This window comes from Bubalus kerabau, chromosome 2 (assembly GCF_029407905.1).
Source record: "Bubalus kerabau isolate K-KA32 ecotype Philippines breed swamp buffalo chromosome 2, PCC_UOA_SB_1v2, whole genome shotgun sequence".
In the NCBI taxonomy this organism is placed as follows: Eukaryota; Metazoa; Chordata; class Mammalia; order Artiodactyla; family Bovidae; genus Bubalus; species Bubalus kerabau.
In genome coordinates, this window is record NC_073625.1 from 158,348 (window position 1) to 175,982 (window position 17,635).

At 40.1% G+C, this 17,635-nt stretch overlaps 1 long non-coding RNA gene across 1 annotated transcript in view; it reads left to right on the forward strand.

Moving 5' to 3' along the window:
- The window catches only part of LOC129644566 (uncharacterized), a 32,868-nt gene extending 15,583 nt beyond the window's left edge, over window positions 1–17,285 (forward strand). The window contains exon 3 of the long non-coding RNA XR_008710823.1: window positions 17,058–17,285. This is a non-coding gene — a long non-coding RNA (uncharacterized LOC129644566). The remainder of the gene's footprint in view (window positions 1–17,057) is intronic.
- The last annotated feature ends 350 nt before the right edge of the window (window positions 17,286–17,635 follow it).

The window sequence follows — 17,635 nt, forward strand, 5'->3', positions numbered from 1 at the left end:
CATACGCTGCCTCCACGGGTCGGAGTCTCACCTCCTCACCATGGTGTTCCTGAGCTGGCTCCTTGGCTGAGCCTTTAATAAATCATTCCACTGTTCTTTTGGTTGGCTGCTTCTGAGTGATGAACTCATTTGTTAGAAAGGCATGGATGATCTTGAAAATATACTTAAATCACCAACAAAATAAAAACACAGAACAGGGTGTGTCAGTATTTTCATAAGCCTTAAGCTTTTATGTGAGGAATCTGAATACTCTTAGAGAAAAATATACAGTATTTTATTGGCTAGAAACTTAAGGGGTCAAATAATTCAGCAGTTCCATTTTACAAAAGAAAAATGGAAGCCCCGAAAGAAAGAATGACTTTATGGCGTAACAGCTGGTTAATGGATGGGTCTTTGCCGCATTCAGGTTTTCTGATTTCTGGGCTCCTGAAAATTCCATCATATCAAGTAATCTTTTGAACAAAGCACAAGGTTCATCTTTTGGAAATTTAGAGTGAATTTTTAAATGCAAATCAGATAAGTTTCAAGATGGCAATTGACTTTGTTCATCTTTTGCTACAATGTATAGGAGAATTGTATTTTTTTGTTCCTGGAAGGAGTGCAATTTTTCATGGAGAAGTAGGGGAACCATTCATCTTGAGGCGATAATTACTTTCCAGTCCTTCCAGGGCTTGTTCAAGCCTCACATCCTCCAGCATGTCTTCTGTAATTCTTTAGTTTATGGCGAGCTTGTCTTCTCCTTACTCCCACAGAAACTGTTGTTCATTTTTGTGTTTATTATTTTCACTGTAAACCAATTTTTACAAGATCACAATAAAATAAATGAAAAGAAAAAACTTCTGAAATCCTGTCATTTCAACAAATTATACCATTTTCATTTTTAAAAATTGCACTCACCCTTTGCATGTGTCATTTGCTTTGTTGTTGTTTAGTCACTAGGTCATGTTGGACTCTTTTGTGACCCCATGGACTGTAGCCTGCCAGGCTCCTCTGTCCTTGGGATTTCCCAGGCAAGAACACTGGAGTGGGTTGCCATTTTCTTTGCCATGGGATCTCCCAGACCTAGGGGTCAAACCCGTGTCTCCTGCATTGGCAGGCAGATTCTTTACCACTGAGCCACCTGGGAAGCCTATGTAATTTGCATATCCCTGGATATTTTTGTCATCTTGGTGCAGATATGTACGTATACATGTGTGTGTGTTTGTATTTATTGTCATTTCCCCACTTGACATCTATGCGTGGTCACTTTTTCAAGTTGCCACATGATCTTAACAATTATTTTAAGTAGTGTTACTCGCTACCTCTTGAATATATTCGAGACATTTTACAGTTGACATGTCTAAGTGTAGACTTAGATTTTCCATTCAATGCTATGCAGTTTTAGACAGAAAAAGTTCTAAACCACTCTCTCTCACTTACTATGCCCTACTTCCATTCATTTACAAGTTGAGTCCTACTAGTACCTAAATATTTCTTTTTTATAAACCCTTTTGTTCAGTTTCATCACTGGATTAGACTTCTTGAGGCTCACTTGTCCACCCACAGTAGGCTAGTACTGGCTACTATAATCAGTGGTTAGGGTAGGTTTTTGCAGTTAATCCTCTCCACAGATGCACACCTAGTCTTTCTAAAATAAAAATCTGACGCTGTGACACCTCTGCTTAAAAACGGTCAGTGAGGCTCCTCTGTCTGCGTGGACGTTGTCAGTCCTTAAAACTGAAGTTATTTTGCACAAAAATGTAGCTTTTTGGTTTCTCTTGTGAAATTGGATATCTGGCCACAATGGGTCTGCATCCCAGCCTGGCATCAGAAGGCTGAAATGAATAGAGACTCTGTCTATAGACAAGGCAACTACTCTGCAGTCCGACATGAGGCCTCCTACATCTGTTTTATTGATTTTAGCTCTGGCTCTTTGGAGTTTTAGAGCCTGTACTCTCCAGTCTAAAGCCTAAACTCTGTTGAATGTCACCCAAGTTTCTTCTTGCTGAGTTCTTTAGCCTGATCTTCCACTTACAAAGAGTTAGAGAGTAGGTCCTCAAATGGGCCTTGAAATGTCCTCCTCACTCTCACATCTGAGGAAGCTCCTTTTTAAATTTTTTTTTCTTGTGTTTTAATTGGAGGATAATTGCTGTACAGTATTGTGTTGGTTTCTGTCGTACAACAACATGAATCAGCCATAAGTATACACATGTCCCTTCCCTCTTGAACCTCCTTCCCATTATAGTTGAAATGGAATATTTCTCAGCCATAAAAAGGAACAAATTTGAGTCAGTTAAAGTGATGTGAATGAACCTAGAGCCTGTTATACAGAGTGAAGTCAGAAACAGATAAACAAATGTCATATATTAACACACACATATATATAGAATCTAGAAAAATAGTACTGATGAACCCATTTGCAGGGCAGGAATAGAGATGCAGACATAGAAAACAGACGAGGGTTTGAACCCACATCTCCTGCTTAGCAGGCGGATTCTTTACCACTGAGCCATCTGGGAAACCCATTTTTCAAAATGCTGTGGCTTAATTGTGACTATCATATGCTTTGCTGTTAAGTTAATTCCTCCTTTTTCCTCTTATAAAATTTTTCAAGATACTTTGAGAAAAAGTGAAAGTAAATCTGTTTGGGGAGAACTGAACCCAGTTTTTTTTTAAATATAAATTTATTTATTTTAATTGGAGGTTAATTACTTTACAATATTGTATTGGTTTTGCCATACATCAACATGAATCCACCACAGGTATACACGTGTTCCCCATCCTGAACCACCCTCCCTCCTCCCTCCCCGTATCATCCCTCCAGGTCGTCCCAGTGCACCAGCCCCGAGCATCCTGTATCATGCATCGAACCTGGACTGGCGATTCATTTCACATATGACATTATACATGTTTCAATGCCATTCTCCCACAGCAAAAGAGACACAGATGTCTAGAATAATCTTTTGGACTCTGTGGGAGAGGGCGAGGGTGGGAAGAGTTGGGAGAATGAACCCAGTCTTATGACTAAGTTGATATTACAAATCATGGAGAAACTATGAGCCTAGAAGGCAGAAGAGACCATGAGACAGGCCCATGGGAATTTGCAGAAACTTTGGAGCAGAACTTTGGCCTTCCATTAGGGAATGGAATTACTGAGAGCTCAGACAATTATTCCTAGCTCTCCAAAGAGAAGAAGATTCCTGGCTGACATTTGATTTACATTTGCATGTACACAAATGACAAAATGATATTTTGTGAGAAGCATCTAAGTCTAGAGTTTCTTTTCTTCTTTGTGAAGATAGTAAAGTAACTAATGTTTTCATTTCAGAATTGAGTCAGAACTGATTTGGAAAATGCTTTCCAGTGAGCTGGATTTTATTCACAGTTCTGCCTGTTTACTGGGTGCCAAGGGACTCGCCAGTGGGTAGTGTTTTAACTTCTCTGTGACCTCATGGTTTTTTGTGAGTAAAATGAGGGATTACGGCCAATCGTTGTTTCCTGCACTTTGATCCATATAACAGTAGTAGTGGAATTTCCACATTTTTCTCCACTTCCTAATGACATTCACAGATAGGATAACTGTATGTCCACGTTTACCCTAAATAGTTGCAGTTAATGCCTATTTTCTGGTGTAATTAGTAATTAGTAACAGTGCTCCATTTCACTCTCAAAAAATGTTCTGAGCTGGAAGATTACATTTATAATTATGCTATTAATAGGAGTTCCTTGGATATAAAAGTTTCAGTTAAATAGTTTTAGGCAAGTTTCTTAACTACAACACTTTGCTGGTCCTTTAATATGCTGATATACATTGTTGATGTTGTTCAGTCCCTAAGTCCTGTCTAACTCTTTGTGACCCCATGAACTGCCGCAAGCCAGGCTTCCTTTTCCTTCTCTGTCTCCCAGAGTTTGATCAAATTCATGTCCATTGAGTCAGAGATACCATCCAACCATCTCATCCTCTGTTGCCCTCTTCTCCTCATGTCCTCAATCTTTCCCAGCATCAGGGTCTTTTCCAGTGAGTCAGTTCTTCGCATCAGGTGGCCAAAGTATTGGAGCTTCAGTTTCAGCATCAGTCCTTCCAATGAATATTCAGGACTAATTTCCTTTAGGATTGACTGGTTTTAATCTCCTTGCCATCCAAGGGACTCTAATATACCTTGTGATTTTCAAAGAGTATAGCTTTCAGAATTTTGGCTTTGGAATCCTTCTTTTGCTTCATATGGGAATAGATTAATGGCACTTATTTGGGGGAAAGAATATGAAATCATCTTAATTCAACAAATACTTATCAATTGCTAAGAGCCATGTCCTGAAAATGGCAATGGAGAAATAGTGATAGATAGAACCTAATTCTGCCCCAAAGTGGTTTATAGTCTGATTTATATGTAAGGTGAATGGCAGTGGGAATTAAGACTTGCATGCAAAGGATTCTGTAGGGGAGTAAAGTTTTCAATCCCAAAATGTATCTCTTTAGCATGTGGATTATTTTAGCTGAAAATAATCAAGGCCCAAAGGACCCAGGAAGAACCTTTGATCTTCTCCCTAACTGCATAAAAGAATGTAGAGAGAGGACCTGCTCCAGGAAGGGAGATGTCAGTGTAAATAACTATGGTGTGAACCACATGTATGGATAGGGAGGAACCCAGTAAAGGCTGTTAAAATTCTGCTCTGTGTCCCATTGTCTCTGCTGGTCCAGCAAACATTTACTTTTCCATCTTTGTGTGAATTGCCTTCTTTCCCTGTGAAGTTCCAAACCCCTACCACAACATCCTCTTTTGACTTCAGCTGAGGATGGTTTTTAAGGTGAGGGCTTTGGCCATTTTAGCAAGTTCCTGGTTTTTCCTGAGTGTCTCCATGTATACATGGTATGAAATTTGGTTTAAGTTTCTCTTGTTAATCTGTCTCATGTCAATTTAATTCTTAGACCAGCCAGAAGGGTGGAGGAAAATTTTCTACTCCTTGACTAGTACAGTTTAAGGTCATATTCTAGTTTTAATATTTTATTATGGTATCATGTAATTAGAAACCAAGATAAAACAGAATAAGTCTAAATCTTGAGTAGTATAATCTGTAAGACTTAATACAAATAAATATGTTTACCAAATCTTTCAGAATATCTATATAATGATCCAAAGAACCATTATTTTCATGACCATGCAGAGCATCTTATTTTAAGATTCATAGTCTTAACAGTATCCAAGAGGAAGTGACTTTTAGGTTATTTCTAAAATGATACAAGAAATATTACTTTATGGAAAGACCTTGTGAGTTGACCCTGTCATTAACAAGTTACCCAGAGATTTATTTTCAATAGAATTGTATGGTAAACAATAATAGTCAGCACTTAGTAATACACATTCATTTAATAATTTGTTCACATTAATTTATAGTTTATAAAAGTCAGATTTTCTTTTCTAACAATCAGAATTCTCTTCTTACAAAAGAAAATAAATCACAAAAACTGAAGCCCAGACAGGGTGGATAACTTACCAAAGTTTTCATAGCTGAACCACATTTAAATCCAGGCAGTTTTTCTCCAAAATCTGCATGCTTTGTCACCACTAAACATAAATGTCTATGGATACATGTGAGGGCTCTTGGTCTGAGGGTTTCAGTGATCTCACATTAGTAGCCTGAAATCAGCCATGGTGCGAGTATTTACACAGTGAAAATCAGTAAATGCTACAACTCAAAGCTCCTCTCGCCCCACAGAGCTGATGGTTAAACCTTTGCCAGCAGGCAAATGGTTATAGACACATTTGGAAAGCTGAGTTTTGCAGGTATTCATTTGGGGAATTGTTAGTACTCTTTATATATTGTCTTGGCATTTTCATCAAATCCAGATCTATTTAGAATAAATTGAAGGAGGATATACAAAATGAGAATTCTCATGATCATTAAATTATTGGATATGGGAGTCTTTTCAGAAAATTGAGTACTCTGTCCCTGCATTTCATTTCAAGAAACTTTGGTTAAGAGTAAGTGTCCAAACACAGTTCTGCTTATACTTCTGAATTTCTGAAGCCCATGATTAGCATATTTCTCATGACAATTAGGCTTTGAATTCATCCTAGTTAGTTATATATGCATATTTTCTCCCTATTAGGTGAAGATCCATGCTAGAGTCCACGTCAGATCAGCACGGCACACACACACCAGCACAGTATTTTTCCAAAGGAACTGAGTTAAAGATTGTTTAAATAAATAGCCTTCCCCCCTGTTTCAAACACCACTTGATGATTTGGATAGAGTGGTAAAGGAAACCACTTAAGACATCACTTTATGTAATTTTGTTACTGAACACAATTTCCTATTCCTGAAGCACAGTGATGCCAAACAAACTGAAACATCAGTTTGAAGCAGAAAAAGATTTATTCCAGGGCCAAGCAAGGAGAATGGGTGGCTTGTACTCAAAAACCTTGAACTCTTAACAGTTTTCAGGGAGACGTTTTTATAGGCACTATTTGGGTGAGTGCTGCAGGGTGTGTGGCTTTCTTCTGACTGGTTGGTGGTGAGGTAACAGGGTGGCACTCCAGGATATGTGCTCAGCCTGAAGTTACCATTCTCCTCCTGGGTGGGGCCCTCAGTTCCTGCAGAAGACCTGGAAGATACTGTTATGTTTATCCCTTGAGGAGGAACCAGGATCCTGTCTTAATTGCTACATTATAGTTTCTTGATTGGTTGTCCTTTGTTTCTCCATTTCCTTACTTCCCTGATTAGCAGCTGTCTCAATCTGCTCTTTGGTATTCAAGAAAGTCCAGGAGGCTGAAGTCTTTTCCCGAAAATAAGAAACAGGGGACTCAGAAAAACTTTGTATCCAGGAGGGCCCACAGGGTCCTCTTGGTTTCAATTTTGGAATATTGTTTTCAATAAGTAGTTTTTAGGACTGGTGAAGGGGAAGATTTGGCCTTACCCCCCTGCGGGTAGTCAGCCTGCATACACTCAGTTACGGACTAGTGCACATCAGTGTAACCTGGGAGTTGGATAGAAATGCAATGTCTTGGCCCCCTCCCAGACATATTGAATCAGAATCTGCATATAACAACATCCCCAGGAGATTTGTATGCATATTAATGATGGAGAAAGCCAATTGAGTCTTTTTCCAAAATTCGCCCTGCTGCAAAAGCAGCTGACTATAACATATTCTTCAATGTTCGGAATTCTGATTCGTTTTATGGCTTAATGTGTATTGACTGCACCTGGTGTGCTAGATGTTGCAAAGACATTCCAGACCACCCAGCCATTGCTCTATACTTGTCTTACTCTAAAATCAGAAGATAAAAACAATATACTATTTTTTATTTGTGCTTCAAATGTATGTACACATAAAAGTATATATACATAAAGGTTGAAAGAAGAGAAAAAGTGGGTAGGGGAGACAATCAGATTAGAATCCCATTCCAGGAGATGTGGTTTATTGTTAAAATAAGAGCAGGTGAAGATGTTCATATACATACAGAGAAATAAAAGGAATTCCATCAACGTCTAGATGTCTGGGGAAAGGAAATGTCTGGATGGCTGAGTTTTGTGAAGACAAGGTAGCAGGATTATTGCTTGTGTTTTCCTCTCCTCCTCCAGATGTTTTGGTATTGTGTTGACACAGCCCAAGCCCATTACTCTCAGACATTTTATGAATTCTTAGTAGAGAAAGTTCTGAAAGCATTGATTTCATGTCTACATTCTATTCTTCGTGAAAATTACAGTCTTTTAAATGTAATATTTGGTCAAGTTCTCTATTCTTGTGTTAAATTACCATTTTGTATAGTGAATGTAGAAGACATTCTCAGTCACTGTCGTTAAGATATGGTGACATTGAAATCATGCAACTCAGACTGGGACTTGAACCCATGTGGCTGAGACTCGAACCTGGCCAAAATTCATGGTCTTCTAGGTAAGATCACCTGCCTGGTTTCGAGACTTAATGAAGCTCAGGTTCTTGGTGCATCATCCCAGAAAATAATTCAGTGAGAGACAAAGTGATAGGTAAGAAGTGGATTCATTTAGAGAGAAACATACTTCACAGACTGAATATGGGCTATCTCAGAAGGCGAGAGCAACCTCAAAATGTAGTGTAGTTAGCTTTAAGGGCTGGGTAACTTGACAAACTAATGTGTGGAAGGATTATTCCAACTATTTTAGGGAAGGGGCAGAGATTTCCAGGAACCGGGCTGTCATCCACAATTTGCTCATTGATAATCAGCCTTGTAACTTCCTGGTGCCTGTGGGTGTGCCACTTAGCTTGCCGATGTGTTACTGTGAGTGTTTACTGAGGCTCCAGGTCTAGTGGAAGCTGACATGTCTGCTGTCTTGGACCCATTTGGTTCTAATATTCTGTCCTCATGTGTCATTTTTTTCAAAGGTTGAAACTGCTCCCTTCCTTCCTGTTTCAAAATGAAATTAAGAATTTTGAAGGGGTCTAGAATCTGTCTCCCAAATGTGCCACTTTGGCAAAATAACTATTTTGAGTTGAAGGCAACTAAACTGAAGGCAGTTGAGAACAGATACAGGAAGAGTTTTTTACCTTTCCTTAATCTGCCTAAAACAGATGTTTCCAACCATGTTCCCAAACTCAGGTTCAACTGCTTGTTGCTCAGAAGCCAACACTTGAGAGACAAGTGTTGATCAGAAAGGGAAATTTGCTTTATTCAGGAGCCTGGCAACTTGGGGAGAAGCTGGACTTGTGTGCAAAAACCAATTCCTAAGATTCTGAGAAAAGAAGAGAACCTAAAGGCAAAGGAGAAAAGGAGTGATATAACCATTTGAATGCAGAGTTCCAAGGAATAGCAAGGAGAGATATGAAAGCCTTCCTCAGTGATCAGTGCAAAGAAGTAGAGGACAACAATAGAATGGGAAAGACTAGAGATCTCTTCAAGAAAATTAGAGATACAAAGGGAACATTTCATGCAAAGATGGGCACAATAAAGGTCAAAAATGGTATGAACAGAAGCAGAAGATATTAAGAAGAGGTGGAAAGAATACACAGAAGAACTATACAAAAAAAGATCTTAATGACCCAGATAATCACAATGGTGTGATCACTCACCTAGAGGCAGACATCCTGGAATGCAAAGTCAAGTGGGTCTTAGGAAGCATCACTACAAAGCTAGTGAAGGTGATGGATTCCAGCTGAGCTATTTCAAGTCCTAAAAGATGATGCTGTTAAGTTGCTGCACTCAATATGCCAGCAAATTTGGAAAACTCAACAGTGGCCATAGGACTAGAAAAGGTCAGTTTTCATTTCAATCCCAAAAAAAGGCAATGCCAAAGAATGCTCAAACTACTGCACAATTGCACTCATCTCACATGCTAGCAAAGTAATGCTCAAAATTCTCCAAGCCAGGCTTCAGTAATACATGAACCGTAAACTTCCACATGTTCAAGCTGGATTTAGAAAAGGCTGAGAAACGCTGGACTGGAAGGAGCACAAGCTGGAATCAAGATTGCCGGGAGAAATATCAATAAACCTCAGATATGCAGATGACACCACCCTTATGGCAGAAAGTGAAGAGGAACTCAAAAGCCTCTTGATGAAAGTGAAAGTGGAGAGCGAAAAAGTCGGCTTAAAGCTCAACATTCAGAAAATGAAGATCATGGCATCCGGTCCCACCACTTCATGGGAAATAGATGGGGAAACAGTGGAAACAGTGTCAGACTTTATTTTCCTGGGCTCCAAAATCACTGCAGATGGTGACTGCAGCCATGAAATTAAAAGACGCTTACTCCTTGGAAGGAAAGTTATGACCAACCTAGACAGTATATTCAAAAGCAGAGACATTACTTTGCCAACAAAGGTTTGTCTAGTCAAGGCTATGGTTTTCCTGTGGTCATGTATGGATGTGAGAGTTGGACTGTGAAGAAGGCTGAACACTGAAGAATTGATGCTTTTGAACTGTGGTGTTGGAGAAGACTTTTGAGAGTCCCTTGGACTGCAAGGCGATCCAACCAGTCCATTCTAAAGAAGATCAGCCCTGGGATTTCTTTGGAAGGAATGATGCTAAAGCTGAAACTCCAGTACTTTGGCCACCTCATGCGAAGAGTTGACTCATTGGAAAAGACTCTGATGCTGGGAGGGATTGGGGGCAGGAGGAGAAGGGGATGACAGAGGATGAGATGGCTGGATGGCATCACTGACTCAATGGACGTGAGTCTGGGTGAACTCCGGGAGTTGGTGATGGACAGGGAGGCCTGGCATGCTGCGATTCATGGGGTCACAAAGAGTCGGACACGACTGAGTGACTGAACTGAACTGAACTGAACCGAGGAACCAGAGATCAAATGGCCAACATTCACTGGACCATTGAAAAAGCAAGAGAGTTCCAGAAAAACATCTCCTTCTGCATTATTGACTCCGCCAAAACCTTTGACTGTGTGGATCATAACAAACTATCAAAAATTCCTAAAGAGATGGGAATACCAGACCACCTGACCTGCCTCCTGAGAAATCTGTGTACAGGTCAAGAAGGAGCAGTTAGAACTGGAACAACAGACTGGTTCCAAAATGGGAAAGGAGTATGTCAAGGCTGTATATCATTACCCTGCTTATTTAGCTTATATGCAAAGTACAACATGAGAAACACTGGGCTGGAGGAAGCACAAAGTGGAATCATGATTTTCAGGATAAGTATCAATAACAGATATGTAGATGACACCACCCTTATGGCAGAAAGTAAAGGAGAACTAAAGAACCTCTTGATGAAAGTGAAAGAGGGGAGTGAAAAAGTTGGTTTAAAACTCACCATTCTGAAAACTAAGATCGTGGCATCTGGTCCCATCATTTCATGACAAATAGATGGGAAAACAGTGGAAATAGTGGCAGACTTTATTTTTTGGAGCTCCAAAATCACAGCATATGGTGACTTCAGCCATGAAATTACAAGACACTTGCTACTTAGAAGAAAATCTATGACCAACCTAGGCAGCATATTCAGAAGCAGAGACATTACTTTGCCAACAAAGGTCAGTCTAGTCAAAGCTATGGTTTTTCCAGTAGTCATGTATGGATGTGAGAGTTGGACTATAAAGAAGGCTGAGCACCGAAGAATTGATGCTTTTGAACTGTGGTGTTGGAGAAGACTCTTGAGAGTCCCTTGGACTGCAAGGAGATTCAGCCAGCCCATCCTATAGGAAATCAGTCCTGAATATTCATTGGAAGGACTGATGCTGAAGCTGAAACTCCAATCCTTTGGCCACCTGAAGCAAAGAACTGACTCATTGGAAAAGACATTGATGCTGGGAAAGATTGAAGGCAGGGGGAGAAGGGGGTGACAGAGGATGAGATGGTGGGATGGCATCACCTACTCTATGGGCATGAGTTTGAATGAGTTCTGGGAGTTGGTGATGGACAGGGAGGCCTGGAGTGCTGCAGTCCATGGGGTTGCACAATCGGACATGACTGAGCGACTGAACTCGTGATTCTGCTCAGGGTTTCCTGGTGGTCCAGTTGTAAAGAACCTGCCAGCTATGCAGGAGCATGGGTTCCATCCCTGGGTTGGGAAGATCCCCTGGTGAATTGCACGGTAACCCACTCCAGCATTCTTGCCTGGAAAATCCCATTGACAGAGGAGCCTGGTGGGCTGTAGTCCATGGGTCACACAGGATTGGACTTGACTGAAATGACTGAGCATAAGTTTATGAGTTTTTTAAGGGAGAATCATTTGGGGAGGGGGTTAGAGTCTTTGTTATTATCTTTTACTGTATACAGGACTTTTTTTGATTGGCTGGTGGTAAGATCAGAGTGTTACTCCAGGATATTATGCTCAGCCGGAAGTTACCATTCTCCTCCTGGGTGGGAGTCTTAGTTCATGTAGATGATCTGAGAGATAGTGTTATGTATATTCCTTGAGGAGAAGCCAGGGCCCTGATTTACCTTTGCAGTATTGTTTCTTGACAGCTCCTTCTTTGTTTCTCTTGCATGATTAGCAACTGTTTAAATCTGCCCTTTGGAACACAGGGAAGGTCATGGAGGCTGAATGAACCGCACTTCTTACAAGGAAGACTTGGAGGACATAGAAAGGATTTGTATCCAGGAGTGCCCCACAGGTGTAACAGGGAAGAGTCTACTTTTGACTTTTTGTTGGGTCTGTTTCTTTGACCATAATCCTCATTTTTTGGTTGCTTTTGTTATTGTAATTATATATAACGTCCTACCTCAAAGGACCCTGCCTCTCTGCTTGACCATTAAAATAAAGGGCTTTTGTGTAACTCACAGGGAGTGACTCTGACCCTGCCCTCCTGTGAGTGACTCTAAGAAAGAAGCAGAGATGCAGCCCTCTCCCGGCTGGACCCTGAGGAGACCTTTGGAGATTGAAGGCCCTTTCACTGTGCTCGCTCACCTCTCCCTCTCTTCATTTCACGTCCCCACTGCCCCTCCGTCTCTGTTCTGCCTTTTGACCTTAGTTCCTTATTGCCTCTCTCTCTGGCTATAGAACAGAATTTAGCATCCAGACCTTGGCTAGATGGTTACTTTGAAATATTAGTCTGCTCTCTTCTCGGCTTTCCAAATAAAGTCATATTCCTTGCCTCAACACCTCAACCCTCAGATTCACTGGCCTGCCATTGTGGCAAGCAGACTAAGCTTGGACTTGGTAACCCAGGGTCCTGTTCAGTTTTAAGCATAACTTTTTCTCAGGGAGGGACTGCATTGAGATGAATTGCATCAACAAAATTATTAAAATAACATTTCTCTTCCATTAGTTTTCCCTATATATTCCCTAGTAACTTTTCTGTAGTTTATTTTTCCTCAAAGAATAACTGCTTTTCCTTTATTAAAATGGTATATAAACACTTGAGTCTAACTGCTTGAATTTCATTTTTTTTTCTTTGAACGCCTGTGGATGCAGAATATTAATACATCTTTTTTTTTTTTAATGTTAATGTGTCTTCGGCCAGTTAAATTTACATGCCTCCAGTCACTGAATCTGAGAGGCAAACTTATTCCTCCCTAACAATTTTAACTCTACTAACACTTAAAAAAAATTCATAAATCATTTTAAAGGAAGAAATGAAGAAAGAAGGATAAGGTAAGATATGAAGTATGTGGAAAGTGTGAAACGTCAATAGAAATGGAATGAGTGTTTTTAGGAATTAGCTATTTAATCATCTATTTCATCTAATCATTACTCAAGCTGTCAATGACTGCAGGCACACTGTATGGAGAGATTATTATTGTCACACCCTAAGCCTGCAGTGAGGTCAACTGTTGGATCAATAACAACTCTGCTTCATCAGATAGGGAATCCAAATGAGAATTGCCACTGTTAATCAGGTATCTTGAAATCCTTGAACAGGGCACTGTGATAAATGATTGCTGACTATTCTTCTCCTTTTAACCTTAGTGGACTTTGCTCACTCATATTTTTAATTAACTAATTTAGATCAGGGCATTTAAAATGCTCAAATCCTTTCAAAATTCTCCCTGGGGAGGTTATTCCTGGAGTAGACAGGAGGAAGAATGTCTTTCCTTTCTTTGTGGTGATATATCTGGCACATTTATTATTTTTTTCTCAGAGGCACACGTTTCAAGGAAGACTTGTGTTTCACATTTCACTAAGTTCTTTACCTTACAGAGTGGTAGAATTTTAAATTCAGCAAAAATGTACAGAGTTCTTTACAGGGTATTAAAAGTTAAAGCTATGGAAAATTACAACCTTTGATGCAAAATGGATACCTTTGCTTTTTTGAGAGCTAATTAGTAATGAAAAATATTTTAGAAAGAAAATATTTGTTAAACTGAGATTATGGAGAAGTCTTAACAATTAAAAGATATTTTGTACATTAAAAAAAAACTAAGATTGTGGCTATTGTGAATATTATTTAGTTTTACCTTTTTGTGGTCTTTGTTCTTTAACATGTGTTAAGGTCTGAAATTTTAAAACTTAAGAGTTTGCATCTTCTCTCCAACGGTGAGAAAGGCCCATGATATTATATCTATTAAACAGTAATAATTTTGTAATATTAGGGTTGATATAATTTTAAATTTTTTATTTAAGTATCCAGTTCAGTCCACTTCAGTCACTCAGTCATGTCCGACTCTTTGAGACCTCATGAATTGCAACACGCCAGGCCTTCCTGTCCATCACCAACTCCAGGAGTTCACTCAAACTCATGTCCATCGAGTGGGTGATGACATCCAGCCATCTCATCCTCTGCCATCCCCTTCTCCTTCTGCCCCCAATCCCTTCCAGCATCAGAGTCTTTTCCAATGGGTCAACTCTTTACATGAGGTGGCCAAAGTACTGGAGTTTCAGCTTTAGCATCATTCCTTCCAAAGAAATCCCAGGGCTGATGTCCTTCAGAATGGACTGGTTGGATCTCCTTGCAGTCCAAGGGACTCTCAAGAGTCTTCTCCAACACCACAGTCCAAAAGCATCAATTCTTCAGTGTTCAGCTTTCTTCACAGTCCAACTCTCACATCCATACATGACCACAGGAAAAACCATAGCCTTGACTAGACGGACCTTTGTTGGCAAAATAATGTCTCTGCTTTCGAATATGATATCTAGGTACCAAAGGAACATTTCATGCAAAGATGAGCTCGATAAAGGACAGAAATGGTATGGACCTAACAGAAGCAGAAGATATTAAGAAGAGATGGCAAGAATACACCGAAGAACTGTACAAAAAACATCTTCATGACCCAGATAATCACAATGGTGTGATCACTGACCTAGAGCCAGACATCCTGGAATGTGAAGTCAAGTGGGCCTTAGAAAGCCTCACTACGAACAAAGCTAGTGGAGGTGATGGAATTCCAGTTGAGCTATTCCAAATCCTGAAAGATGATGCTGTGAAAGTGCTGCACTCAATATGCCAGCAAATTTGGAAAACTCAGCAGTGGCCACAGGACTGGAAAAGGTCAGTTTTCATTCCAATCCCAAAGAAAGGCAATGCCAAAGAATGCTCAAACTACCGCACAATTGCACTAATCTCACACGCTAGTAAAGTAATGCTCAAAATTCTCCAAGCCAGGCTTCAGCAATATGTGAACCATGAACTTACTGATGTTCAAGCTGGTTTTAGAAAAGGCAGAGGAACCAGAGATCAAATTGCCAACATCCGCTGGATCATGAAAAAAGCAAGAGAGTTCCAGAAAAACATCTATTTCTGCTTTATTGACTATGCCAAAGCCTTTGGCTGTGTGGATCACAATAAACTGTGGAAAATTCTTAAAGAGATGGGAATACCAGACCACCTGATCTGCCTCTTGAGAAATTTGTATGCAGGTCAGGAAGCAACAGTCAGAACTGGACATGGAACAACAGACTGGTTCCAAATAGGAAAAGGAGTTCGTCAAGGCTGTATATTGTCACCCTGTTTATTTAACTTATATGCAGAGTACATCATGAGAAATGCTGGACTGGAAGAAACACAAGCTGGAATCAAGATTGCCGGGAGAAATATCAATAACCTCAGATATGCAGATGACACCATCCTTATGGCAGAAAGTGAAGAGGAACTCAAAAGCCTCTTGATGAAAGTGAAAGAAGAGAGTGAAAAAATTGGCTTAAAGCTCAACATTCAGAAAATGAAGATCATGGCATCCGGTCCCATCACTTCATGGGAAATAGATGGGGAAACAGTGGAAACAGTGTCAGACTTTTTTTTTCTGGGCTCCAAAATCACTGCAGATGGTGACTGCAGCCATGAAATTAAAAGACGCTTACTCCTTGGAAGGAAAGTTATGACCAACCTAGATAGCATATTCAAAAGCAGAGACATTATTTTGCCAACAAAGGTCCGTCTAGTCAAGGCTATGGTTTTTCCTGTGGTCATGTATGGATGTGAGAGTTGGACTGTGAAGAAGGCTGAGTGCTGAAGAATTGATGCTTTTGAACTGCAGTTTGGAGAAGACTCTTGAGAGTCCCTTGTCCTGCAAGGAGATCCAACCAGTCCATTCTAAAGGAGATCAGCCCTGGGATTTCTTTGGAAGGAATGATGCTAAAGCTGAAACTCCAGTACTTTGGCCACCTCATGCGAAGAGTTGACTCATTGGAAAAGACTCTGATGCTGGAAGGAATTGGGGGCAGGAGGAGAAGGGGACGACAGAGGATGAGATGGCTGGATGGCATCACTGACTCGATGAACAGGAGTCTGGGTGAACTCCGGGAGTTGGTGATGGACAGGGAGGCCTGGCGTGCTGCAATTCCTGGGGTCGCAAAGAGTCGGACACGACTGAGCGACTGATCTGATCTGATCTAGTTTGATCATAAATTTCCTTCCAAGGAGTAAGCATCTTTTAACTTCATGGCTGCAATCACCATCTGCAGTGATATAGTTGATATACAATGCTGTGTTTAATTTCTGCTATACAGTACAGTGATTCAGCTATACATATATATATATTCTTTTTCATATTCATTTCTATTATGGTTTATTACAGCATATTGAATATAGTTCCCTGTGCTACACAGTAGGACCTTGTTGTTTATCTAGCTTGTATATAATAGTTTGTATCTGCTAATCCCAAACTCCCAATCCTTCCCTCCCCCACTTGGCAACTAGGGTTGATTAGTTAACAGAGCAAAGCCATTAACCTGAATTTTTGCTCTTCAGTTCATCTCTCTTATATCCAGAAACTGATGAAGACAGGACAATCAAAAACTGATACTTTCTTTGGTCTTTTTGATTTGACTGGTAAGTTAGCAAATGTAGTCAAAACACTATGTGTGCATCTTGAGGTATGTAGAGATAAAATGAGTTCTCCAGCACCTCATTGAAGACTTTTCTGAGTAGTGAGTCCAAATTTCTATCTCCAGAAATCTTCCTGTCTATTCAGATGAGCTCTGTATAGCATGAAAAAAAAATATTCATCCCCTGTGGTTATCTAAATGTTAGATATTTTATTACCATTTATGGCATTTATGAAGCACCATTTCCAGTTACTTATTAAAATGTAGTAGTGTAAAATAACAGCTGTGGGTCAGAAATTCAGGATACCATAGGGGTGGTTTGTCTCTCTTGAACTAAGTGTGGCGTCTTATCCGGGGAGGCTCAGATGGTTGAATGGTGGCTCAGATGAACCGGGGCTGGACTTAACTTGCTGGCTTGTGTACTCACGTGTCTGATATGTGGGCTAGGATGATGCAGAGTCTGAACTGGACTGGAGCTGTTGACAGGCGCACGTGCACATGACCTCTCCATGTGTGTTATGCTTCTCATGGCTGTCTCTGCACGGGAGCATCCCGAGAGGAAGCATCAGGAGGGAATTCTAAGAGACCCAGGTAGAATCACATGGCCTTTTGTTCACCAGCCTCAGAAATCACAGAATTTCCCTTCTGTTCTGTTGATCAAAGCAGTCACAGGCCTGCTCTTATTCACGAGGAGGTGATATAGAGCTCACCCCTTGATGGAAGAAGTATCAAAGAATTTGTGATCTTTTTTAAAATCACTGCAGCATCAAATTCATAGTATTTTTTATTCTCTAGGAGGCTTTTCCTTACTAATTATTTTTAAAGTCAACAGAAGATATCTTGCACTTTATCAGCAGAAGCCAGAGGTAAGTCCAATGTTCTATGATAAAGTCAAATGCAGAAATCTTATCAATGAATTCATTTGCATTTCCCAATATTACTTAGTTCATCATTCTGTACACAGTAGGTTCTAGAAAAATGTTAGGGGTAAAAATTAATTGTTAAGAGAATTTTATGTGAATTAG